Source organism: Xiphophorus couchianus, chromosome 8, assembly GCF_001444195.1.
Source record: "Xiphophorus couchianus chromosome 8, X_couchianus-1.0, whole genome shotgun sequence".
Taxonomy (NCBI): domain Eukaryota; kingdom Metazoa; phylum Chordata; class Actinopteri; order Cyprinodontiformes; family Poeciliidae; genus Xiphophorus; species Xiphophorus couchianus.
The window spans coordinates 12,054,351-12,082,044 of NC_040235.1; the positions used below are offsets into that span (position 1 = coordinate 12,054,351).

The 27,694-nt window shown below is 35.4% G+C and overlaps 1 long non-coding RNA gene across 1 annotated transcript; it reads left to right on the forward strand.

Annotated features, from left to right (window-relative positions):
• Positions 1 to 1,152: 1,152 nt before the first annotated feature.
• LOC114148999 (uncharacterized) lies at positions 1,153 to 27,694 on the forward strand. Its single transcript, XR_003596404.1, has 3 exons — positions 1,153 to 1,292; positions 1,421 to 1,550; positions 27,287 to 27,694. It is a non-coding gene; the product is annotated as an uncharacterized LOC114148999 (long non-coding RNA).

Genomic DNA, 27,694 nt, shown 5'->3' on the forward strand with positions numbered 1-27,694 from the left:
AAAAGTCCCATTGTTACCTGTATTTTAAGGAATCTCTACTCAGTGTGATTTGGATTTTGAATAAATGTCATCAAAGTTACTCAAAAACAGTGAAGTAGGATACTTACTGTATCCTTCTTCAGAGGGCCAACCACTTATCACTAGCTGTACATGCATATAAACAACATAAAGTTTATTCTCCCCACCCCACTACAAAGTGATTGTTGTGCCCCCTGTGGCAAGGAACCGAAACAAAAAATAAACAGGAACAGGTAGAGTAAAGAGCAGTCTGTGCGGCCAACAGAGGAGTTACCACAGGCAACATGGCTTAGTAGTTAATACAGGATCTGATAAAAAAAAGGTATCACAATAGAAGCTTCAGAGTGCTCATACTTTTCATAATGTCATACCTGATTTTCCCTTTTATTTTGTATGTCTGCCGGTGCAGGCCAGGATAGATACATCTTCAGAATGCGATTCCATTTAGAGCACCTAATTTATATTTTTTAATGATGATCAATGATCAAATAACCAATTGAAAGATATTTTGATTGAAGACTCCTGCAGTAAGAAGTAATTCAACACCAGTGTGTATCAAATGTTTAGCTCCTTCATGTTAACCTTTCAGAAGAACCCAAATGCAGACATGAATGTGGCAGATTGAGGAGCAAACCTGAAAAGCTTAATAAATTAACTGAATACACTGACTTTTTGACACAAACAGGTTGCAAAACAGACAAGGAAACAAGAGCATCTGACAAGTGAGTTGAGTAAATGTATACACTGGAGAAAGTGACTGAACAGCGGACAAAGGTGAGTTCATCAGACATCGCGCAGCTGAGCTAGAACCATGAGTAAGAAGCACATCTTGATATTATGACAGAGAAATGTAATGCTGTGGAATTTAACAGATTTGTAACAGAAATCATAAACCAGGACTTTAACATGACATAAGGCATGAAACAAAACTCCAACACATAGGAAATGTAAACTATGATGAATGCTCTATTGCATAAAACAAACTATTTTTTTTAGATTGATTTTATTAAGTAGTTAGATCCCTCTCACACAAGAGGGCAGTGTGGTGCCAGAAGCAAGAGGTGTGGCTACCTGACCTTCAGGTGGAGAGAAGATTGATTAGTGTCAAGCATACAGCTGCTTGCTTTTGCTTGCCTCAGTTTGTGTCTCACTATTTGGTGTGTATGTGTAACTCATTGCATAGTGTTACCACAAGCCCTGCTCCCTCTTTCTCTTGACCCTTATTTTGAATTTGAACAGTTGTTCTCCCTGCCATCCAGAGGACACTGATCATGGTTTGTACCTCTCTGGTCAATTGCCTTTGAAAGACTTCTTAGCACTTTCAGAACCTCTATCCATTTTCTCCACTCATTGTGTCCTTGCAAGGCCTTGTAGGTTAATTCCTTTCTCCTGCAATCTAAAGACAACAGGCAGGGCACAACATCAAAAGGTCACTGATCCATCACATGGCTATAACCAATCAAGGGTTTGCTTGGACAATATGAGGACGAACCTGGAGAGAAGCCATGAATGACAACTACAACATGAGAAAGGTATGTTTTGCAATTTCAAATCTTCTAGCTGTGAAGCAACAATTGCCCACTGTCCAGCTCGCATCTTTAAATCAAAACATGTTAGATGACTGTGCTACATCTAATGCTTAGAAACATTCTGTTTGTGAAAATAATTATACATTTGAAGAATTGCATGATAATTTTACATACTGTGCATTCATTGGTGCCTCTGGGAAAGATGTGTACAGAAGCCTTAAAATATATGATTGAAATATATGGTTGTCTTTAAAATATAAGTCATTGTGTATTTTAAAGACATGATGACTTTTAAAATACCACTTTTTACCACAGTGCTATATAAATAAAATCGATGTTGACATTTATTTAATTCACTCTTTCTTTGTGGCTTTCTAAAAAGTTTTGGCGACATGTCAAGTCTCTTCAATTTATTCCTTGTCTTGATTTCCATACAACATAATCAAGTTAAAATATAAAAATGCTTTGCACTAGACTTTAGTGCAAAAGTTTTATCATATTTTGCTCACCCCAAAATCAAGCTTGTGCACTGTCCATAGACATGCCCAAAACTCTACAATCGTTGATTACCTCCAACATCTTTTCTTTGATTGTTACAAGTTGCTTTAAGCCTTTGCCCATTTGAATGGTTAGTTCTTTAGTTTTAATAACATTTATTTCTATAAAAATGAGCACCACTCCTGTAAAAGTATCATCTTCATAATTTAAGTTGTCTCTTTCACTTTACCCTCTCCTACAAACTGAGCAACAACTGCTATCGTAAACTAAAATGATCTTAACGCTCCTTAAATTAAGTTGAATGAATACAGAAGAGTGCTGATAAGACTGTACTCTGTCATGCTTCCAAAAACAGATTAATCTCATCTGATTAAGTACTTCCAACAGTAATCCTTTGAGGACAGTAAGAGAAAAAGTTTATGCAGTGAATTACTCTACCAACTATTAAGTTTGCAGGTGTCTGTCACCACATATATTCATAAATGCAGAATCTGTAAAGTTTTCAGCTATTCACTCACTCGTATAACACACATCTGCCTGATTTGAATGGCAAGTCCTCTTGTCCTTTGCATCTTGAAGACTCATATCAACTTTTGGCCCAAAGGAAACAAAAATTCATTAAATGCTAATTGAAGGACTCTAACTGACTTTGAAATAAAGTACAAAACTATTTCAGTTCCGTTTATTAAAACTAAACTGGTTCAGTGAGGGGTGTTAGGGCAAAAAGTGTGGTGTTGGTGATTTTATAAAATGATTGATGTGGCTGTACTGTATATTAAGACATTACCTAAAACACACAGCTTGCCTGGCATGTAAAAATAAAAATAAATCAGAAGAAATATCAGAATGAGTTACAACTTTTATCTGTTCAAAAATATATATTCAAACATAATTAGCTTGGGTATGTCCAGTCATCATTGCATTCAGACAGTAGACAATTTAAGTTTACCAGAGATGAACAGATTTTGGTGTGAAATGTTATCAATCCCAGAAAAGAAGGAACATACATTGAAAGATGCTCACTGAGACTAGTAAGACAGTGATACAGGTCATATGGTGACCTGGGCTACAAGGCCAATCAGAGAAGGAATTATTATTTCAAGAACAACATAAAAAGGAAGATTACGGTTTACAAATGCACTTAAGGACTGCTGAGTGATAAATCCAAAACCAAAGTATTTTATTTTGATGACCCTCTGAAAACTGCAAGCCTAGAAACAGAGTCCCAGCTGTAAAGGATTTTGGTGGCAGCATCTTGTGTGTTTGCTCCTACTACTACTCGTTCCTCCCTACCTTTTCCACACATTAAGTGTATATTTGACGGCATCATTATACCATAATAAATGAATAAATGAAGTTTGGATTTGAATTCAAAAATGGAAGAAGTTTGAGTTCTTCTGACAGGAGAATATGTGACAAGTTTGTCTCCCAAGTATGCCTTCCAGTCATACATTTTTAATTTGGAGTCGGAATAATCTAATATTTGTGACTGCTGTCAACAAATAGATTGAAGGAAAACATGCTTGGAAAAATCTCTCCCACAACTCCTGACAAACATTGCTATAGCACAATCCAAAAAAATCAGTTTGCTACCCATTTAGAATAGGAAAATCTGTTAATTATAACTTACCTGTGGCTATCATTTTCTTACATATGATTTTAAGCCAAACAAATCAACAATAAGAGTGTGAGTATGTCCTAGATGCACGTGCATTCAAAAATGAGGTGATACTTCAGTAGAACCAGATAACAATTGGTATTCAGGAAGTGGATGGATTTCCACCAGGGCATTTTGGGGCATGAAACATCCACTTACTATTGATGTCTGACAAACTCATAACTGTGCTGTCTGGATAGGTGTGGAAACCTTGATTCACTGAGACAGCCAAAGAGAAGCCTCATTTTATTTTATTTTTTTCCGTGCTCTCATCAGTACACCATTTCTTTCTAATCAAATAGCCTTTTTTGTTGGGAGGAATGTTAATATTTCGGTGTTGTTGAAGCTGGCTAGCATTCACCACACACACACCCGCCCACACACGTCAACACAGTCAAATGAGATGGTTTAGTGAAGCGAAGCCTTCAGTAATTTATGCCATTGACAAAAGAAAATGCAAACTAGAACTTTGCAAAAAAAAAAGAAAGAAAAAACAAAAAAAATATCTTCACGTCCAGCTCATTTGAATATATAGCCACAAACAAGGTTTGTAGTTATGGACATTCGTTTGCAAGAAGGTGAATCAGCCTATCAAATGGCAGCAACTCGGTATATTTAGACATCTAGATAATATGAGCATGACTTCCATAAACAGTTGTGTGGGTGAAAATATCATTGTTGTCAGAAGTTAGAGAACAGTTGGTAGTGGCTTGATATGATAGAAATATATATTAAAAGTGCATAAAAATAGTCACAAAAGCAACAAATAGCACCTTCTCACAACCAAGGTATGCAAAATACCATGTCTAAATGCAGATCACGTTACAACTTGTAGCAGATTGGCTTTAGCAAGAAAACACCACACCATGTACCACTTCTATCAGGTAAGAACAAGAAACCGACAGTACAATTTGCATTGGTTCAATGAAATTGCACAATGGATTGAAATCGTTTTGCCTGGAACATTCGAGCAGAAACTGAAACATCCATTCTGTCTTGAAACAGTTCAGGCCGCTGCTGGTGATGAACTTTGCGACCCCAGTTAATATCATCATGAATAGAGGTCACATTTTTTGAGAACTTTACATTTAACTAAGTTTAAGATATGGAAGCATCAATTTGATTTTAGACAAAATATAACAAATGGAAAAAGTTGGAGTTACAGAGCTTGTTCAAAAATGTTTAGGTGTTGAACTATGAACGTTAATGCAGTAAACTCATTTTCATTTTCTTGTCACCTTTTAATATCCATTTGAGCATTGTATTTAATACCATAGCCATCCTAAGGGATGTTGCTGATCATGTCTGTCTCTTTATGTTGCCAGTGTATCTTCTGATGGCTATCAGGACCATGTACCATGTCATATAGCTCAGGTTATTTAATGACAGTGAATTCATAATATACTCCATAGCCACCAAATCTCAATCCATAAGAGCTTGTTTTAGCATTTGGTGGGACAGGAACTTCACATTATGAATATGCAGCTGAAAATATCAGGAGCAACTGAGAGATACTAAAATGCCATCACTATGCATCAAAGTCTTAAAATAATGTTTCAGAAACCTTGTGGAAGAATTAGGACAGTTTTAAATGCAGAAAATGCCCCAACTTGGAACTAACAGGTTGTACCTAATAAAGTAGCTAATGAGTGTATAGCACTTTGAAAAAAATAAATCAGTGAGTGCAGATGGTTTTTGACCAATTAAAGTCCTTTTCCCGTTTTGAGCACAACGACAGTTTAACATATTATTTAAACCTATTCAGTTAATCTTTTTCATCTCAGCAGCAGCAGCAGATGGAATCTTTATTAAATATAACAACCCTAATCAGGAGTTTTGAAATAGATCAGTGTCACTTTAAATTGAGATGAGAATTATAACAACTAGGAAAAACATCCATTTGCTTTGGGTCCTTTTGGCTGCATATTCCTGTATAGTGTTGCATTCATCCTGAAGCTTTCATAAGCAACAACTTAATCAATAAATGGCAGTGTGCCAGCCGCACCAACTCGTTTGACTTATGAGGTGGTATGGGTTGGCTCCATACATGCTAAATTTTAAGTCTTTCGCTCCAAAGTTCTATTTATTCACACAGACATGCAGTGCTTGTCTGCTGCTCTTCGGACCATTGTCCCAGAATTCAGAATCCAGATTCAATAGTAGAAAACAATACTGTTTTCACCCCAAGGACACCATAGTGGCATGCAGACAACAAATTGGAGAAGTCTGTCTGTTTTCTCTTTTGCTGTTTGTTTTCAGTTTTTTCAGCTCATTCCTTTTTGCTATCCTATCCAGTTTGAACGTTTTTGACAACTGGCTTGTTAGACTGAAAGAAATGAATAGCAAAAATGAAAGAAAGTTTTAAGTCGGAAACATTGCCTAAGAAATATACATTTTATTCTGAGTTGTGTTTCTTTCAATGTCACTGAGAACTTTAAAAGCTCAAATGCATGTTTCCTTTACATTCTCTAAGTAAATAGGAAAAACGCCTCAGAACAGAGCTGTGGCATTTTCACTTCTGTTTTATAAGAGAGCTGTAGCTAACATTTTTTAAAACATTATATTGTTTCCCCGTTTTTCCGGTTTCTGCTGAAATATTAAACCTTGCATTGTTGTTAATACCTCTAAAGTTCAGGCAAGTTTCATAAAATGTTGCTAATATTTAGCAGTAATATATAATCATACCATGATTATATATTAATCATGGCATGAATAGGATATTTTATCTTATTCATTCATGTTAAAACTGCATAAAAATATTTTACTTGATTTGTGGAAACAGTTTAGTTCTGCAGACACGACAAAAATGAAATGTTCCAAGATGCATACTGTGTCTCATAATTGCTTTTGCAAACATCAGTAATGCTTAATCAATAGGTTTTCTCTCACTAATCTCAGATATTTATTTCAGTACCTTGTGAGCATTTCCATTTATCTAGTAAATGACATCAGCAGGAACAATAAAATGCTAATATTGACAAAAAGCAGAAGCCCTATCCTTTTGTCATACTTGTATTAGCCTCATGCTAACTGCTAACAAGTCATAATAATCTACAAAGTATATCTTCAGAGGGGTTGAGTTGTATTGTTGACCCTGAACCTCAATGTATTTGGACAACCAGAACTGCAATGCATGCTCAGGTGAGAGAAAGGAATAGGTTTGTATGTATGTATCAATGTTTTCAAAAATTTTAATTTATTATTCAAAAGTTATTCAAGTACCTCAATAAGCAAAGCACATTGTACAGGTTAACTACATACAGATTGATATTTTCATTGTTTTCTTTTGTGATTATTTTCCACTTACAGCTGATGACATTTAATTTCTTGGAAGATTAAAATATTACAGCAAATCAATAAAATAAACATTTTATTGAGTTAAACAATTCTGTTAAATGTATTAAACAGACACGTTTAATACATTTCTGTATTAAACATTCTTAATACAGAAATGTGAGCTTAATTTATGCTTAATAGCAGCATAAAGTTTTTTATTTTCAAAAGGAACTTTTAATCTGAAAAAATGAACCTCATCAGACTAACTCATAAGTAAATTAATTTTGTTTATACCATTTGCTCTACATTGGTACTGCTGTTTAAAATTAATCCTTTCACTGTCTGGGTACTTGCTTTGACGCTATTCCTGATGAACATTGTCTTGTGTTATATTAATTTTATGTTCTAACATGGTATTTAAAAGTATTTCAACCTCTCTGTCCACTTAAATGAACCTCCAAGTGCCATATTCCATTCCTAACAGGATTGTGATTGGCTAACAGAGGTGTTACCTATTCCCTACACTGCCCCCTATTGGTTGGGAAGTTTGATACAACAGTCAGGGGGTCAATGTGGATGAACACTTTTCTTAAACAAACCTTTTTTTTTCAAGCAGTGTGGAGGAAATAATTGTTTTCATAAAGACCCTGCTATGTTTTTACAAAATTATATCTAAACGTATATCGGTCATGGGGTGTGAGTTTGTGGATTGACCATCATGCAGACAGGAGCTGGAAGCATGGATAGAAAAATTTGAGAATCACAGTAAGTCAGAGCAGAACAAAATACATAAATCTAATGAAATGAAACCAGCAGGGAACATCTGGTGAAAATAACAGAGTATAATGGGAAGAACCAGCCAGGAGAAACTGAGAATGAGTTGTATATATACTGGGGAGGTGGTTACTGAACAAATAACTGATGGTTGGTTAGAAATGGGTTGCAGGTGTGAGGGGAGAGAGCAGAAGACAGACTGAGGAGAGAGAGAAAGTGGTAGAAGGGGTGAGTACACAAGGGACTAGGAAATAAATATAATTGAACTAGAGTAACAAAAAATAACTACACACAAGAAATAAACATGAAGTAGAATCACTAAGGAAGGCCTAACTAGAGTAAAACAGAAATAAAAATGAAACTAATGAGTACAGTATAAACAGACCTCAAAACAACTCAGGATCCTAACAATATGTTGAATAAGTAGTTTATTGGAAAAATTTGGTGTAGTGCTACCCTGTCATTTTTGGCAGGGTGGAAAAAAGAAATCTGACAAAAGAAATTCTCAGCAATGACAACCAATGCATCATTTTTAAACAGCAGGTTGTGCTGAGGTTAAGGGATTTTAGACGGGTTAGAGACTATTCCAGAACAACAAAGTAAAAGCAAGAAAAATGTGAAATATTCAGTGTTTTTTTTCTTTTTATTAAGAATAATTTGGTTAACTGTTTTTTTTTACATAAAAACAAGTTTATCAATTCCTCACTGAATCCTAAGTAGTTCTGCAATAAAACAATGTGAATGTCAAACAGATCTGGAAAGGTGAATACACATTAGTACGTTTTGATAAAGAATCAGGTAACTATTTAGCCTTAAACTAAATAGTATTTCACATGCACCAATGTTCCATATGAAATACACAATGCCACATGACTTTGTTAATATGCTGGTCAGAGAGGGTCTGTGCTAACAGATGCTAAGCCATATGCACAGGTGTTAGTAGCTCATAGTTCCATATTTTCTTCTATAAGTGCGTTAATGTGCACTGAATGCAAAACAGAGCTGATTCATCTGTTTATTGTTACCAGCCTTCAATATCTCTGTGTTGATGAGAAAATGTTTATTTAGTCTGATTGTCATTGACAATAAGAATTACCCCATTAGCTTAGACCAACACAAATGCCTCAGACTGCTGGCCTGCTACCAAAACAATTTTACTGATGGATAAACCTTTAAATCCATTCCCTCTAACCACTTTATCTAGACAAGAGTATCATTGGGCAGGACTTTATCCCCACTGAGAGTGAACAAGAGGTGGACCCTTGACAGACTGTCAGTCCATTACAGTTCTAACAAGGCAGAGAGACAACCAATGCATGCTCCTACTCTCGTGGACAACCAATTAACAATGTGTTTATAAAGCAGTTGTCTGACAGTAGGAATAAGCAGAGCCTATTAAGAAGGGGGGCAAAAAGCGTTCACCAAGCCATCAGGGCTTTCCAGGGGTGATATGACACTCTGAACCTCTACAGCATGCTTCCCTGGTTAAATACAGACTATGTAAAAATCACATCTTGACTATTTATCCCACCTTCAACAAACAGTTTGAGAAATACATTATTTTAGCAAAAATTGCATTTTTAGACAAACTTATGTCAATACCATCTCAGAGGATGGTATGCAGAACTGCTAAAGATAATACTTTTTATTATGAATTCTGATTATATATATATTTAAATAAACAATATAAACAACTGTTAACCTTTATGATATGTTGTTTTTTTTTGAAAACCTTACCCTCTCAATGTTCTCAAGATTTGTTGTGCTTCCCGTACACAAAAAGAAAGCTCCAGTGTATAACAAGCATCGACTGTGCCTACATTTTGAAAAAGGCAATCTTTCTATGCCTTTTTTCTCATCAATACATGATAAAGCTTCTGTCAGTAAAAATCCAAGCAAACCTGGAAAGCACACAGATTTACACACACCCACAAACACCTGCACTGACAGATCTTGGCACATACTGTTAGACACAATCACTAATTAATAGATTTGACTGACCTGACTGCCTTATCCTATCTCACTCCCACTGGGCTGCTGTGTTGTCTCAGTCATTAACCATCTAAAGTATGATGGACTACAGATTTCTGTCTGTCAGACAAATAGATTTTGTGATGCTTAGAGAGTCTGAGGGACAAAACAAAATCTTATCCTGTAGCTTCATCAGATACACAACAGGATACAAAATTCGAAGCCAATTGAATTATTTGTGAGGGTGAATTCTGTAATCATCATGAATTAAAACCAGGTGAAAACATAATATGGAGCAAAGTTGACAGAGTTGGATGTATCGTGTCTTGCAAAAGAAGTAATTAACTCAAGTGCAATCACAAATTCCTGTGAATCTTATTGAGATTGTATGTAATAGATCAACACAGAGCAGACTTCTATTGTGAGCTGATGAGATTCAGAGCACAGATTTTTAAAATAGTTTGTAAAAAAAATGGTGCATTTTTATTCACCCCTTTTACTCTCCTGCCTTTAAATAAAACTCAATGCAACCAACTGTCAATATTAATCATTCAATTAGACCGTGAAAATTAACCTCAACTATTCTATTAAGCTCTCAAAGATATGTTGGAGAACAGAAAACAAAACAGGACCAGGAAAACGTCAGACAGCTTAGATATATAATCATGGAGAAGTTTAAAATAGGACTAAGTTATAAAACATTGTCCTTATCTTTGATAATTTCATGGAACACTGTGCAATCCATCAACACAAAAAACTATCCCATAGCTGCAAACCCACCAATATGATGTGGTGGCATCATATTGTGCAGATTCTCCTGTGCAGATGGAACAGGGAACTTGATTGAGTTACATAAGTTGAAAGGTGTTGAATACTGGACAATTCTTGAAGACAAACTGAGATTCATTTAATATAATTTGAAAGTTAAGTACTTTGACTACTTTCTGGATGCACTGAAGGTTCAGATAGCATCCAGTAGGACTGAACCTCTGATTTATTGGCAATACTTCTGGTAGACTGCATATATTTCTTGTTGTGTGAATCTGTTACAGATAATACAATCATAATTGCAGCGAAAGGTGGTTGTACAGTGTTGATTCTGTTTGGGCTGAAGACAAATCGATTCATATTTTGAGATTTTTACTTGTAAAAGCTTTTCTTTCTACCTAAACACTTTCCATTTTATAAACTTCTTTGAATTGATTTCTCACTAGCTTGCCCTTCCAGTGCAATTCTGTTGGAAAAAGTTCTCACTCCCACCACAGTCTGGGCTTTCTCCCAATAGGATATTGGGCAGGTTTTTTACCGGCTGAGTTTCTCACATGAATCCCAATGAAATGCATTGAAGAGTGTGGTTTTTACATCTGACAACATTCAAGGAGTAGAAATAGTTTTGCGATAGTGTGTGGCTCTTTTTTTTTTGTTATCCTTGCCTGACAAAAGGAGTAACTGTAGGTACCATATACCGTTAAGATGGTCCTGTGACTAACTGGTTAAATAGTTTACCATACCCCTTTCACTGATTCAGTTCTGTACCCAGAAAGTAAAGCTACATTGTTGTTGTTTTTTTTTCTCAGTGGTTTGATGATAACTCTTCATTTACACTTTTTATAATGCCTGGAGAAAGAAAATACTGGAAGGCAGATAAAATGCTGAATCTGAGTGTAGCCAATCTTGTGAGTCCTGTAGTCATTTAAATTAGATTTTACACTGCTATGCTGTTTGAGACCAATTGGGAAGTAATGATCAACTGATTTTGTTACCCTTGGGCCTAAAGGTCATGTTGTACTGCTCCTCATCAGATACATTTTGTTCCAAGTGTCTGTAATCAGAGTTTCTCTTGATGTTGACCTTCTGCTTTCAGTCTGCCTCAACGAATCACTGTATGTTTGCTCTTCTTTAATTATAAAGTCAAGGACTTCTTGAATACAAAGTGTTTCTGCCATAACTTGAGTCAATAAACGGAAGCTCCAATAAAATTTGTTGTTGTTGTTGTAAAAAACACTTGTTTATTGAGCTGATAACCTATTGGACAGTTTTTAAACAATCAACACAATGAGGTAGTGTGGGCATCACAATGGGTAAATAATGATTTGCTTTGTTCTCTAAGTAAGCTTAAAACATAGATAAAGTGATACATGCTTTAATAATTGAAATTATTATTTTTTTTTAGAAAGGTTACCATGAAAAGCAATGTGAGCGCACATCATTAATCTGTATTCACTGCTGGCAGGAATCGGTTCATATTGTATTCATTGTTACAACAGACCAATAAAACTTATTCAGAAAGCTCTTCTATTTGACTTGCAGGTCATCAATGCTTATTACAACAATGCAGCAAGAATGTGTAGTGGTAAGACTCATGTTGAAAGCATTCTACCAGTTTCAAGTTTTATAATATTTTAAGCTGAAAAGAAAAGCAACTTAATACTTAAAGGCAACATAACATTTGAAATAGTTTCTACAGATTTCTAATCAGACTTAAGGTTACAGTGGCTAATTATTATGATAAGTATCATGCTTGGCACATGAAGAGTAATTATCACATAACTCAAATTAAATAAAACATGTTTATATCTGTTAATATTTCTACCCAGACTGATGATTTTCGAAATGAAAACACACTTCATGCAGAGGTGCAATGCCATTTGTGGGAAATAGTGTTTTTCTTCTGGGAGCAGATTAATTGTGAACTACAGAGTGTGATGTTGCTGTTTTGAGTATCAACAGGTGTACACAACAGAGTAGACTTGCTAGTAATTTATTCTGCTCTGTCACAGTAAGAATCATTTAACAATTGCAAAATTGGATTTTGTCAACACAAAATCCTTGAGAAAGATGAAAGAGACACTCTGGCTTTAGTTTGGATGCAAATGTTTATCATCTGCAGCTGAAAAACAATATTAACAGATTCCTGAGCAGCTTAAAAATCTCTCATTAGGAAAAGGGATTAGACAAGATTGCTGTACATACCACTTATTAAACTCAAATATGAAATGCAGGTGGTGAAAAAGTTAAGTCTTGCCTCAGTGTTTACTCAGGTTGAGAAATGCCTTCAAGACTCATGTTGACTCAAATAATTTATTCATTTTAAGCACCAATATTGTTAATACATTTAGAAAAATCAGTTTTTTAAGCATTCTTATTTGTTGTTTTTAGTCAGTTCTGTATGCATCAAAAATCTCAAAAGAAAATGAAGCATTTTTAAGGTGTTTATACCTGAAAAGATAAAAAAGTAAAGAAAGAGAGAGCAAAACAGCCAAAATATGAAACGAACATTATGATAGATTACCAATTTGCTCATGTCAGTTCAAGCTGATTTTTATTTTCCACTGAGAGATTTTTTTTTAGTTTAGGGGTTTAAACCAAAAACTTCCAATAACTTATAAAACCCCATGTTTTTTATGCATGCGAATGAGACATTGCTAGTAGAAATGTTTCGATGTTCTCTGCACTGAGGACCAGACTGTCAAAGTTTGAGAAAACTAAAACATGAAATAAATACATATACAAAACAATTCAGAACTATTGGACCAGGTGTTCAAAACTAGTTAAATATATGTGCATATGTAGACCTCCAGGTCCCACCAACATTCACCATAAAAAGCCTCTTCCCTTTATTTTTGATTCTGAATCATTGCTCCCTCCTCTTCCTCTTCCAGGAGTTTTTTTAAGCATTACAGACATATCCAGATCACTCCATATGCTGTTTGTCAGTTGATCTCCATGCATTTACCAACTATGCCAGACAACTGCTCTTTCAAGTGTCAGCTCATTACATTGCTAAATAACCAATAAGATGTGTCAGACTGCTCTATAAGTCAAGTTATTAGCTGAACTGACAGTGTTGCTTCACTGCAATTGCCTCATTCTCATATTTGAAAAGGTCAAGCACATTTAATGATGGCTCTCAAAGGATTAATCAGAATTTTTTTGTCATTTATCTGTAATAGAAGCAACTCATTATAGCACTTGAAATGATGTGATGTAATGGAGGGCTTTTCTGTGAACTCTCTTTAATTTTGCTGCTTCTTAGGGAAGTCAAGTTGCTTTTGGATGAGTGGACTGAGTTAAGAAGTTTCATTACTGATTAAAATGCATATACCTTTAAAGCTATAAATCAACAACCAAATACCACTTTGATAACAGAATTATTTTAAAGGTTTAGGCTTAGAGTTCGATAATTCTTAAGGGATTCAACTGAAAATATGCTAAGTGTTTTATGTTTATGCTTTATGTGTTTTATGTTCAAATGTAAATAGAGGGGTTTTTTTTTATCCCATTCCATCTTAAATCAGATATACTCTTATTTTTACGATGGAATGGGATAATAATGCACTGTTGGACTAGTTCAAAAAAATCTGTTCTTTCAACATTGTTGTGTGGAATTCAAGAGGAGTAACACATTTGCTGTCAGATGTCTTTAGACCGATTTATTTTTCCAGTACAAACTCAGAATAACATGTAGAGTAACCTCAAAGGGCAAAGCATTGTGAGAAACCTTTCTCATCAAAGCAGAATTATAGACAATTATATATATATATATATAACCTGTATATATGAGAGTTTTTCTTCTGCTTCATTTCTTTTTATGCAGATGACAGGATAATCTTGATTTTCTAGACTGATGCAAGCAGTTTTACAAAAATCTCTTGAACCTGTATTTTGGTAAGCTCTCTTTCTCAAACATTACAAAACATCTTTGGAGTGAACCAAATTTATTGCATTTCTGTATTTTGTATTTGAGGTAAGCGAAGTAGAGACAATCCACCCCCCATACAATACAGTGGAACTTACTAGGACATCATGACTACAGCGATTTCAACTCAGTTTCTACTTGGTTCCTTTAACGTATAAGTTATGTGATTATATACTTATTAGATTTCTTTTTTTTAGGTATTCTGATTAATCTTTCAAATCCTAATGGGTGGCATTAACTACCAGCTTTTTATCATTAATTGCTACATCATTTCACCTGAATTTTAATTCTTTTTAATTGCACTCAAATTTTCTGTATTACTTGCATATAACTTAAATCTGTCGAGACTGATTTTACAGAAGGAGTGAAAGTCCAAAACCCCAAGCTTTGGCCTGCATCTTGTGAAAATCAGCTTCATAATCCAATAATATTGTCGGCTCTCTTATTTCAGAGCAGCACTGCAGTCAGCGGTTCATTTCTTAACTTTTCCCTATTTTCTGTTTTGTACAGCCAGGGGATTACTGGCTCGGCAGGAGCCTTCCCAGGGGTATTGTGCCACTAGATGGCCTGAAATGATCCGCTGCTCCCTAACCGGTGCCTTTTTTGAATGCGTTACACTGTCAACCCATTTCAATTTTTTTTTCTCAATAATTACACACACCCTTTGTCTTCTGTTTTCCCCATTTATCTTGTTTCATTAGGACTTCCCTGCTTTTCCCTGATATGATTGTAAATGTACTTTGGACTTACTGTCTGTCCATTCATCCATCCAAAATGCTCATGAATTTCAACAAGAATGTTAATTTTGCCTGGCCACTTTAATATTATTGTCATGTGGTTATTTTAGAAATGGAGTCTTCACAAAGTTATGAAGAGTTAATGAGGTAGCAATTAAGAACCAACTAAATTTCCCTCGAGTCCATTGTGCGGGACAGAAGATATGCGAGTGTCATCAATATTAACTACCTAGGACATAGTCCCCATCCATCATCCTGGCATTCGAAGCACTTTGACAGTGTCATCTATTACACATTCAATATGTTACTTTTGTGAAATGATACATGTTGATTTTGCACAAAATTGAGATTACATGCATAAATAAATGAGGCATACACTTAGTCTTTTCACATTGTGAATTAATATATGTCATGTTGAAAAATTTCTGAATGTAAACAATAAACAACATTACACAGCAAAATATAGAGATTATCTGGCATAGCTCATGGGCAAGTTTAAATCTGGGTATTGCAGCAAGTAAAATGTTTTTTCCCCTCTGCTGTCTGTTTCTCTCTCTTTTCCTCCTCCAGTTTGTCTGTCACACGCATCCTCTGCTATTTATTTGCTTTGAAAGACTGTTGATCTAATACATGAAAGACAACCCTCAGCGAGCTCAGGAGGTAATGAAAAAATGTTTATATGCTACAGGCTCTTTTTCACCGGAGTCGTTCTCTGCTCTCAGTTTAGAACTGCGCAAACCTTACCCTGTCCTTCATGTAGCAACAGTGGGTCTTTGTAGTTTAGATTTCTGTAGTTTAGTGTAGGAATGCACTGGCACATCTTTCTTTTCAATCTTTTATCAGTTTTCTCTTCAAAGTCTTCACAGACAATACAAGGGTTCATATAAATAAAAATAAAAGTTGTTTAATTATTGCAATTATCACCATCACAATGTGAGTTTTCTCAGTAACAGGTAACACACTCGGTGAAGGAAGGCGGGGTGCTGATGAATGTTTTAAAAAAATCTAACCTTTTACTGTAGCCCGTTATATCAGATTTGCTTTGTAAATTACAATTTATCTTAACATTGTAGCATGATTAACATGGTTAACTAGTATGTCCAATTTTATTTTTGATTTAAAATGAATAAATTGACAAGAATGACAAGAAGCAGAATGCTGGTTTTAAAGAAGGTTTACCACTTTTATTTCTACAGTTTATAAGCAAAACATACCTTTCTTGCACTTGCATTTAAGGTCATGGTGGCCACAAAAAGTAAAACAAATAAATATAAATCATTCTCCTCTCTGAGAAGTACAACTATAACAGACTGGAGTCAGACAAGACTACTATTTGACATGAAAAAGCTTTTTTCACATTTATGTGCACAGAGGGGAAAATCCTACTGCAGTCACTTACAAATTGAGTTTAGGGTGTGAATCACTGAACAGGATTTCATTAATACCGAAACTAGTTCAAAGTCAACAGTGGTCCAAAAACAGTATTTGTAGCCTATTGGATGACTGCAAGATTCAAAACTTGCAGTCATCACTGCACACGTAATGAAAATGGATTGTAAACACTTTAGGATTCAGATTGTATTATATGAAGAAAAATGTGTTGGCATCATGATGAAGTCTGTTTTATTTATAAGGGAAGAGAGCAAAGTTGACTTAATCACCCTCTGCACACCACCACACTGCATGACAATGCAGAGCTTTTTTTCCCTTTTTAGTGGAGATTAAGATGACTTTCTTGTAGGAAAAATTGTGGAGGAGAAACTGCACAACCAACAGCATTTAGGAAGTTGTCAGTTGTTGAGAAAATTTGAGTGGCAATGTATGAACTGGTGTGTTTGGAGGCTGGAAGTAAAACTCATAGTAAAGCAAGACTTAGAGATCAACAGGACAAAATAACTACACCTCAACTTTTCTTGTCACTGAATTTTATTTGAATATTAAGATGGGTTATATATATCTACTTGTACAAATTAGATGTACAAGCAGTTGGGTTTTGGCATTGGGCCTTACTGCACATGCACATGCTGAAGCCCTGATCAGTAATGTTGTGGATCCTGCTGTACTACCACTGGTAAAGGTAGCAGCTCACCTTTGTGCATGCAGTGGGTAAAGGCTGATGGAGATATATTCTTGACCGAGGAATAGCACTGATTTCCCAGCCAAGCTCCCCTGCTGCTTGGCCATAAACAGATGTGATGGTTGCTTCTGAATTTCCTGTTTGAACTGCTGTTTGATCTTCTAACATCTGAGGAAGATACATTTAAGCCCAAAAATAATCATACCTCTGGCAGATTTAGGTTTAAAGTTTAATTTTATCAACAAGTTTTTTTTTCTGCTTGGAATTAGTATTATTAACATTTTTGAATACACATACAAGAAGTTAAACAGGAGAGGTACCAATATATAAATGAGAAAAAGTCATTTGAAACACTCGGTCTGTAATGGGAGCTGAAAATTAGGGCGCTGACTTTAAGTCTAACTATACAGTTATGGTGTATTATCAAAATATTACTGGAGATATGCAAAAACCTGATCAGTTATTATAAGAATGATTGAATTTCTATATTGCCAATAATTTAATTTCTGTTAAATATTGAGTTAAAACTAATATATATGTATATTTTTAGAAAGGACAGTACTTGTTTATCTTATTTTTCATCAGAAGCAAAACTCTTGGTTGGATAAATATAACTTTAAATCTTAATTGTCTAAGTGTATGGATAATTTAACATCAAACCTAGTATTTTGCCAGCAGTATCAGTAGGTTTTCAAACTTGATATCCACTTTCCTTCAGATACCAATAAATGTGTCAAGGTCAATCTCATTCACATTAATGATGAGCTCTATATTCTTTATGTGGCTTTTTAATATTTTTATTTATGCAAGTAAGATTTCAATGTTGAATTTATTCTGAATAAAGCAAGTAATGTCAAATAAAGGAAAAAGATTATCATGATATTCATCAAAAAGTATTTGCATGAAACATGGATGCATTTATGACAAAATATCAACATCCATGTCCTCCATCATGTCATTTAGAAATTGGTATATCAAAACAATGCCAAAAAAACCAATATCTCCACTGTAGATGCAGCTTCATTTTGGAAGCATTATTTATCCATACGCCTGAATTCCCTTAGCACCTCTCCACCTGAGATAATAAATCATAAATAAAACAAATTAATTGACAGGATACAGACAAGACCATGGGCAGGAAAAGACACAAAGTGGAATTAGTTTTGGGGGAGCAAATCTGTTACCATCATGCTGTGTTGTAGGCATTTAATGGCAGCCTGTGAGGTTGTCCACCAAGTTACAGGCAGGAACCGGGCCACCTGCCAGAGGGTTGTACGTATTCCTGCTGCAGATGAGCTGAGAGGAGTAATGAGGGCTTTGCTTGTGTGACTGGTTGGCTTCCATGCCTTCTGTCAAGTGGTTGGCAGCCCTGAAGGAAATCCCTGAGGGATTATGCAACCAGCAGAAACAAGGAAAACTACCTAAACAGGTAATTTACATGCTGCTTGTTTCATCAAACAGCTACATAAAACAAATCATGTGTACCAATGGTTAAAGCTGAATTAATTCTGACCCTGTTCTGCTTTCTCTTGATATGATGGAGGTGCCAAACACAACAAGAATATTAATCAAAGGAGTAGATGACACAATTGAATTATTTTCTTAGCCCCAGAGATATTAGATGTTGTAGTAACTCATTATGAAGTTTCTTTTTTAAGTTCTCTAACTGCAGGGAGGAAGCATCTCCTTTAGCTATCTGTATTGAATCAAAACTGAAAAGTCCTCTGACTCAAGACACGGTATTGTAGATTTACTGTTTTATGAAGAGGATGCTCAGGGTGTTTTTCATTTTATGAAACTTCTTTCCAGTCTGTTGTTGAGGTCAACAGCAAGGTGTATAAGGAAAACAAGCCAGTAACAAACTATTTTCCTTGTTTTACATCCCTGTCACCAAATGGATATTTTGCAATGCTATAAATGCCACTAATTTAATGAGGTACCACATTTCAAAGATGAGATAGTTTACATCTGCAACTTTCAGGGATTGGGATTCTACTGGATACCAAGTTTGGCCCTGCTGGAGGAGTTCTGGCTTTCCAAGTTGTAATTGAGATGTTAGTTGATATTCTTATTTTTCTGTTTGAGAACTTTAATAATCCAGTTTTGGAGTAAAGAGAAGACACTGCAATGCTCTTCTTACCATTCTACATCTTTGGCAATGATATAAATACTATTTGACATATTTGTGCTTCTAAAATCCACTATCATTTCCCTTATAACATTCATGTTGAAGATGAGATTATTGTTCCCATTCTATGCCACAAAGTGTCCCACCAACTCACTAGATGACCAGCTACTGCAGGGTCATCTAATAATTTCTACAGATGGCAGAACCTTGAGTTGTACTTAAAACCTGAAGTGAGCATGGTAAAAAGGAATGCTGAGAGTACAGTCCCCTGTGGCATTCCTGTGGCACTGATCGGGTCAGACAAATCCTTCAGTCTGTCTAACTGTGGTGCATTTGTCAGGTAGTCATTAATCCGGCAATTATGGCAGTATCAAGCTGTATCTTCTGACATTTATATTCTGTTTTCAAAGCTAACACCACAAGACAGAAATAAGTGTCATCCATTTCTTTCCTCATACATTTCTTGGCTTCTCTCACTTGTTTATGCTGAGGAGGAAATGAATGTTCACACAAATGCCAAAATATGTTCCATCACTCTCCTCAGCTTCCATGTGAATTACTGACACAAGCAAAGGCATCTAAGCATTTGTGCGGATGTCAGAATTGTGTTGTACAGTATTTGGGATACCTTTTTGTGAATGTTAACTTAAATGTTGAATGCGAGGCTCATCTTATTCTTTGCTGCACACGGCCTACTCAGATTCAAAGTTCTTCAATCTCACAAAGTGTCACTTGTCAGGAAGTTAATAATCCATAGGCGATCTGAGAATGTTCACGAATAAGCCTAACATGATCCTCTAGATGTATGCTACTTTGTCCAAAAGAGGGTGCTGAAGCACATGGAAGTTGGATGATGATTACGTCCTTAATCCTAACCCAAGGGACGTTAAGTAAGCTGCATAAGGATATGAAATTTGTTTACTTCTTTAGATAAGGAAGTGAGAGAGATTCTTGGATATTATTTTATTTATAGAAGACAAGGAAATCCTCCAGTAAAGAGTACATTTTCAATAACAGTTTAATCTCTTTAGCTCTCTCTAGAAAATGAAAACCGTTTCCTTTATTGTTAATCTGATTAATTCAGTTTGATGGGTAGAAAGCTCATTATAACTAGAGAAATGTGGATTTCCTGCAGAAATGCAGTGTGAATTCTGAGAGTTGTATATTTTTAGTGAAAATTGAAGAAGCATTTGAAGTCAACTGCAGAAAACGTGCAGAAATGTAAATGTAGTTAAATGGTGAAAAGTGTATGGGGAGGAAGTGGAGGAACTCAAGAGTTTGAATGCCTACAACATTCACACTAATATACTAAGAGGTCATCAGAGAAAGATAAAAACTATTTATGTTGGGAATGAATTGTGCTTGAGACAGATTTAAGTAAGCTTACTGAGTCGATTGGTCTTCATGAGGAGTTATGCCCAGCCTGCAGAATTTGGCTGTATCCTCTCATTCAATGCAAATGGTGTATCTGCTCTTCTCCCATTTCTGCACCACTTTTTTTTTTTTCTCACTGAGGCTGGGGCATCCTGATAATACATGTCTCCTCTCCACTTATTCTTTTTTCCACCTTTCATTGATCTGGCATTGAATGCCAGTCTTTTCTGATCTTCAGCATTTCCCATCTCTGGAAGATTTAGTCCTACTTTGTGTGTCAAACTCTTCCATCTCTCACCTGCTCACCTTCACCTGCTGCCATCTTGGAAATGGATGAGATTCAACTGCTTTTCAAAGATGATTTTATAAATCTTTCACATGGCATATCATAAAGGTCCAGAGACTGGCTAATGTGGGTCACGTTTTAGCTCTAAATTGCCCAGAATGAGTTAAACCCTAAACCATAGAATCCATTAACATATTAAGACTTGCACTTCTCACCTGTACCAAGTAACCATTACCAGGTCTGAGGTTCTAAAAAATCACAAGCAATTCTTTTGTGGATCCAAATGAAATTAAAATACCAAGTAATTACACATAATATGGCAACAATTTGTAAGATTTGTAGCTTGTTTTGAGTTTAAAAATCAGAACATTTTTTACTTTCTTGGAATTTAACAGCAAGGACAAACATCCTTATACAGTTGACTAAACTATGCATCGGCTGAGCAAGGGCAGTTAAGGCATGGCATGCACATGTAAAGGTTTATGAACATGTACTGGGTTGCTTATTGAAACACACACAGTCTCTGGGCGTCACATCTGTCTAGTTTAGTATCTTTCTCCAGGACAGATGGATCCGATTTTGACTTGGAACAAGGGCTGTCACTGCCATCAGCTGAGTTTGACAGTTCAAAAGAAAACTCTGCCCATTGTATCCTGAAGGGTCCAAAAGTTTACGGAAAACTTCAGAACTAAGACATGTTCTGTTGTGTGTGTGGGGGTATTTTTTTTAATAATAAACCCATTATTTACCTGGTGGTAAATTGATGAAGTGAAAAGGCATGGCGGACCTCTGTGAGAGGCAATAAGACTGCATGTGATTATCACATGACTGAGTCATTTTAAATAATTATAGCAAAAAAATAAGTAAAATAAAATCTGTCATAAAATGATACATAATCTTTCCACTTAAACTAGAGTTTAAATTAATATCACATATCCTAGTTAGGGATGAAAGTTTGAGTTAATCTAAAGATGACTGATCAATCAATCAATTTACAATTAGTCAATAAGACAATTTTAATTTTCTTAAAATCCTCAGTTTTCCCTTGTATCAAGAGGGCCAGCCATCTTTCTGTAACATGATGAGCAAAATCTTTCTTATGCTGAATTCAATGAAAAAAATGCATCATTACATTTTAACAATTTGTTGAGCTAATCAATATTTATAAAATTTTGGTTGCGATGGTGACGACTGCAACAGGAGTTCCCCCTGCAGTCAGTGGATCGCTCCATCCATGTCTGTAGTGTCCGTGGCCAAGACACTTCACCCACCTTGCTTGTTGATGGTGGTCAGAAATCTGATTTAATTTAATTTCATTAGACAAATAAAAGATGAAAAGACTAAAATATGTGAAACACTTAATCTCCCATGTTCATACGCAGAGAGGAGGAATACAGATTTTCCTTGTGAAGTGGACAGAAACCCTGTTATAGCCCTCTGCACTAACTTCTTGTTGCATTGTTGTTATGGTTGCTCTGAAAGGAATGCTAAAAGTTGGCTCCATGAAGTGCACCATCTCTTGACAGTTAAGTTGCTAATCAATTAAAATATTCCCAGTATCTAAATTCTTTACACCCTGAATGTGGCCTGATATGAGAATCCATTGGAGTTGCATGATGCGCAACTGATATTCTTCTCTGTTCCTGTCATTATGTAAGCACACTCTGTACTCTGAGTGACCTTTTCAACAAGATGTTCTTTTGATTTTTCAGAACTATGGCTCTGTTACTTTATAATTAGGTATGAAGCTTTTTGTGAAGACTGGTTTGCAATATACTCAACTCTTAAACATGTCATCTAATTAAAGTCATTCAATTAAAGATGGGCACTTCTACTAGGAAGCTGATCTCTTCACAGGTTCAAACTCAGAGCAACAGAAAAACCCCAAAGCGTTTCACAGTTGGACAGCTTTTCCGCCGTAAATTCATTTAATGAAAGTTCAAGGTTCAAATATTTAACTAAAGGAATATACATTTTACCATAGCTGGAAAATCATACCAGCTGCTATTACATTGAAGATTTTTTTTTTTTTTTGAAAGAATGATGCAACAAAATTGACTAAATATTTATTTAAATATCTCCATTTGGACACCATGAAACTATAGGAAACAATACAGAAAACACACGCTGAGAAGAAATATTGACCAGAGGTGTATGACAGTAACATTTTCTTAAGTGGTTTTAATTTATGTATTCATTACTGCTATTGTGGAGTATCAGTGGATTACTGTAGCATCTACAGTTCACAATGCATATTCTCAATGCAGTCAAAGTAGTTTGTGGAAAGTAGCAGTAATCCAACGAGGTAAAAAGAAGAGAAAGATTCGAGGTGATTGACCAGACAGTGTCCTGATGAATGTATAGAATGGCACTTTGGACAGCTTTTCTGTTTTTCTTTCACTTCTGAGGAGAGTGACCTTAAAGATGACCTGACAAACAAAGAAGGAAAAGAAACAGAGGGATGAACAGAACATAGTTTGGGAAAAGTAGAATGAAAATGGGGAAGGATGAATGGAATTCATTACCGAAGAGGAAATTTCAAGAAAGCTATTCAAATATAACCCATTTGATCAATATTTTTTTATTTCTTGTTTCAATATCTCCTATATGCACTTACAGTGCTGGTAAGAAACATTTGACTTTGTTTCTTCCTGCTTTTTTGTCTCAGTTGGGTTTAACATTATTAAACCAATAGACAAAGATAGCTGAAGTAAATACAAAAAAAAAAAAAACGTCATTCAGATCATGATTTCATTTATTAAAAAAGCAACTGCTGTAACTGGTTATGCCATCTTTGCCTGCAAAAATGGCCATCAGTTGTTTGTGGTAGCCTTACAATGATGTAGATAAATTTTGACCCACTTTTCTTTACCGCTTCATTTTAGTTTAGCTTCAAGTCTGTTTCAGATCACAGCACAGCATGGGATTTAGGTTTAGGCTTCAAATATATATTTCAAAAACTTTGATTTCATTTCTTTTCAGGTCTTAGAGCTTTTAAGCAGCAGCAGATTATACAACTACCACCACTATGTTTTACTGTCAAGATGATTTTCTCTTTCCTGAAATGCATCTTGTTAGATGTAACAAAGATGCACAAATGGAAAAGATCTTAATTTTCTGAAAGTCTTGGGAAATCTAGATGTCTCGAATGTTCTGCTAAAGCAAGCTAGTTAGAGACTCAAGCCCAAAGACGACCCAACATAAGAGAAGAAAGTGCTACATTTGCTGCAGTACCAGTTTAAAATACTCATCGACCCCTGAGTTCACATTCTTATGACTTAGTGGTGTAACTCACATTTACAGCTTTTGTTTAACATCTTCCACCTCTATTTTGTTGCTTGTGTTAACTGCAGACTGAGTCAAGTGTAAATCCTCTGGAATGTGTGATTGATGGGAGCGGAGCAGGGTGCGGTGACATGTGCATTAGTTGTGCAGTGTGCTGCAATCTTTACAGTCCAACTTCTGCAACTTACTATTTTTCCTCACCATGGTGAACTACCTGCACATCTATCTGCACTACAAAAAGTAGATTAGTATAAGTTTATATTGTACATTTTTGCTTAGTTTTCTCTGTGCTGTAAGTAATGTGTGCTTATTAAAAATGAACAGAAGCTTAAATCTGACCGTAACCGACCCTCAGGCATATAATTTTGGCCCGATCTGGCCATCATTTCTTGTTGGGCTTGGACTATAAATCTAAGCTCTTATATTCATTACAAGCAGAAGAAATGCATAAAACCAAACCCATTAAAGCAATTGCTTTGTTCATGCGAGCTGAGAGGTAGTGCAGAAGTGTAAGTGACTAACTGGTGTAGATAAAGTCATGGATAATTGAAAACATACAGTACATAATCAATAGAAAAATACAAAAAATGTTGTCTTGCTTGTCAATTCCTTTTGCCTTTATGGTTTAAAAATTCTTGTTACTTCTACTCTTCTATTGGCTCAGTCATGCATTTATGTTCTGTGCAATATTTTTATTTTGGTAAATGTATGGAATGGTGCAAAAACATAACAGACGATTGTATACAGGCATTAAAAGATGGAATGGGTGTTGGATGAGAAATCAGCTTATTAAACAAAATGACACATGCTTATGCCTGAAGGAATTATATCTACTTGGAGATCTCATGGGTACCTATTGTGGCACAGAGTACAAAATTAAAAACTAAAGTTTCACATTCATCTGTGGCATATTTTTCCAAGTCAGAATTTATAGTTATTTTTAATAGTTTTCTGAGGAAAAGTTCAATGATGATGAAACTTCCCACTCTGTTTGTGAAGCTATGTCAGTCATGCAAATGAAGTATATGGTTCAGTTTGATTAAAAAAAAAAAGAAAGTGGAACTGCCATGGCCTTCCCTCACCAAGCTTGCAAAAATTTTGAAACTTAGTCTTTCTGTTGTCCTGATGTGGAACAGAAAGACTAAGTTTCAAAAATGTAATCTTTTTTCTAGATCAGAATGAAACACTTGCTTTAATATTTAGTTAAGCAAAAGATTTCAACATAAAGCTGATCACGTTCCCAATATATTATATCCTGCACATTATGCTACTTTTACTTTCTTTTCTGTGTGTCATTGAACTGAAATAAACAAACACACACTTTCTTGTAAGGCAGTGCTGTCTTTAATTGTAGTTATTAGGCATGCTGCCCACTGTTCGATTGGACTTAAGGCACTTTTAATTGACTCCAACCTTGGTGATAAGCTCCACCACTATTGTTGCATCTTGTCTGTACACAGTGTACAGCAATACTTTAAAATAAAACTTATATTAAGTCAAACAAAGCACTTCATTGCACATCGCATTCTAGTCATTAATGACTAAAATATTTTGCAATTATTACTGATTTGAAAAATATATAATTTTTTTCCCTCTCGTTTGCCACAAATAGTTTAATTTAACTCAAATGCTAGAACAACGTCCGCACTGAGAGATGGGTGTGAATGTGGGTTATTGTGGTTCTGATGGAGTGGGGTGCAAATAGGTCATCAGCTGAATTTGATGTTTCAGAGAAGCTGGTGACTGAAGTCCAGGTAAATTTCTGATTGAAGTTGAGCTAAAAGATGTTTCTGACACAGTGGAAGGACTTTCAAGAGTATACGAACCAACTGGTTGATAAATAAGTGGGAGTAACTGATAAATCTGAATTTGCCTCATTAAGTAGGCATGCGAGTACTGGTGATTGGAGTCGACATACAGAACCAGTAGGAATCTCTTGTAAAGAGACGCGAGTGTCACAGGCACCCAGTTATAGTTTAAACAAGTAGTGACACAAGGAATGGTGGGATGTTCCAATGAAAGCTCAACCTATGTTTAAGTTTGTTTATCATGATATACAATGAGACGATGTAAGTATTGCTTCAATGGCAAGAGTATAACAAGAAGAGCTGAATTAAGAGGAGAGCGGAGAAAAGGACAAAACAAATGAAAACATCTCTGCTATCATGAGACAAGTAATTAAAATTTTGTGATGTATGCCCTAAGTAGGCTCTCGTTATTGTTGGTTTTTTTTTTGTTTGTTTGATTTGTTTTTTTGGCTTTTTTAATATTTTATCAAAGAATAAATTTCAAACAGAATTTGTCAAGGTAAATTAAACTTTAAAAACAATCTGCAAGTATTTAGTTGTACATTAGTTCTTGTACATTGAATAGGAATATGACAAAAAAACAATTTTTAGTTTGATTTGCTTTGTGTCCAAAGACACAAGAATGACCCTTTTATTCATTACCAATTAGGCAATGACCTTTGTGTTCACAAAAGTCTGCATAAAATGGATTACACGCTTCCACAGGTTGATTTGCATTTGAGTTTCTAATCCTGTGAGCAAGCTATTAACCTTCCAGTCACACAAATCTTTTCTGAATACATTTCAGACAGAAGTATTAAATGTGGCAAGATAAAATTATTGCTGGAAACAAGGACAAACATTTTGGAAAAAAAAAGAAAAAAGTTTGTTGACAAAGAAAAAAAAAAACGTTATTGCCTATACATATTGTGTGTATGTTCAAATAACTTTTGAATATATAATAAAATGGTGCAAGTACTGTATAAATCAAATTGTTTCAGTTTGTTCAAAATAGATAAATGCAGACACATAACAGAGTAATAAATTTAGTTCCAGATATTTTCTGTGGACCTGAATTGTAATGTTTGACCACAGAAAAGCTTGGAGCTTGGCTGGATCTAGTCTCTTGTGATTATGATCTTTTGAATCTTGTTAGTAACCAGCTGCCATGCATTGTAATTTCTCTGCAGAGTACTTCTCTCTTCTGCCGATCTAATCAACGACTCGGGGCCAAAAAACTAACATGCTGTACTTTAACATCCTGCACTGCATCACAAGTGGTCGCTTCATATTGTATTGCATCAGCTGTAATAAATGTTTTACCAGGGATTCTAACACTTGTATTTTTTAAATGAGCATATTTTACTTTTCCTTTTAAAGTAAAGTACCACAGTCAGGCACTATATCTTCCCTGTACAGTTTCTGCTGCTGTAAGCTTCATGCTAAGCACCTGCTGACTCACTGTGTGCCAAGTAAGGACAGCCTACGTCCCCAGGAGGCTGTTTTCAGAAGCTTTCACCGCTTTCCCTGTGGACAATACTTTTACACCTTACACAGATGTGACAAAAAAAAAGAAATCATAGAAATTTCTTAACTAG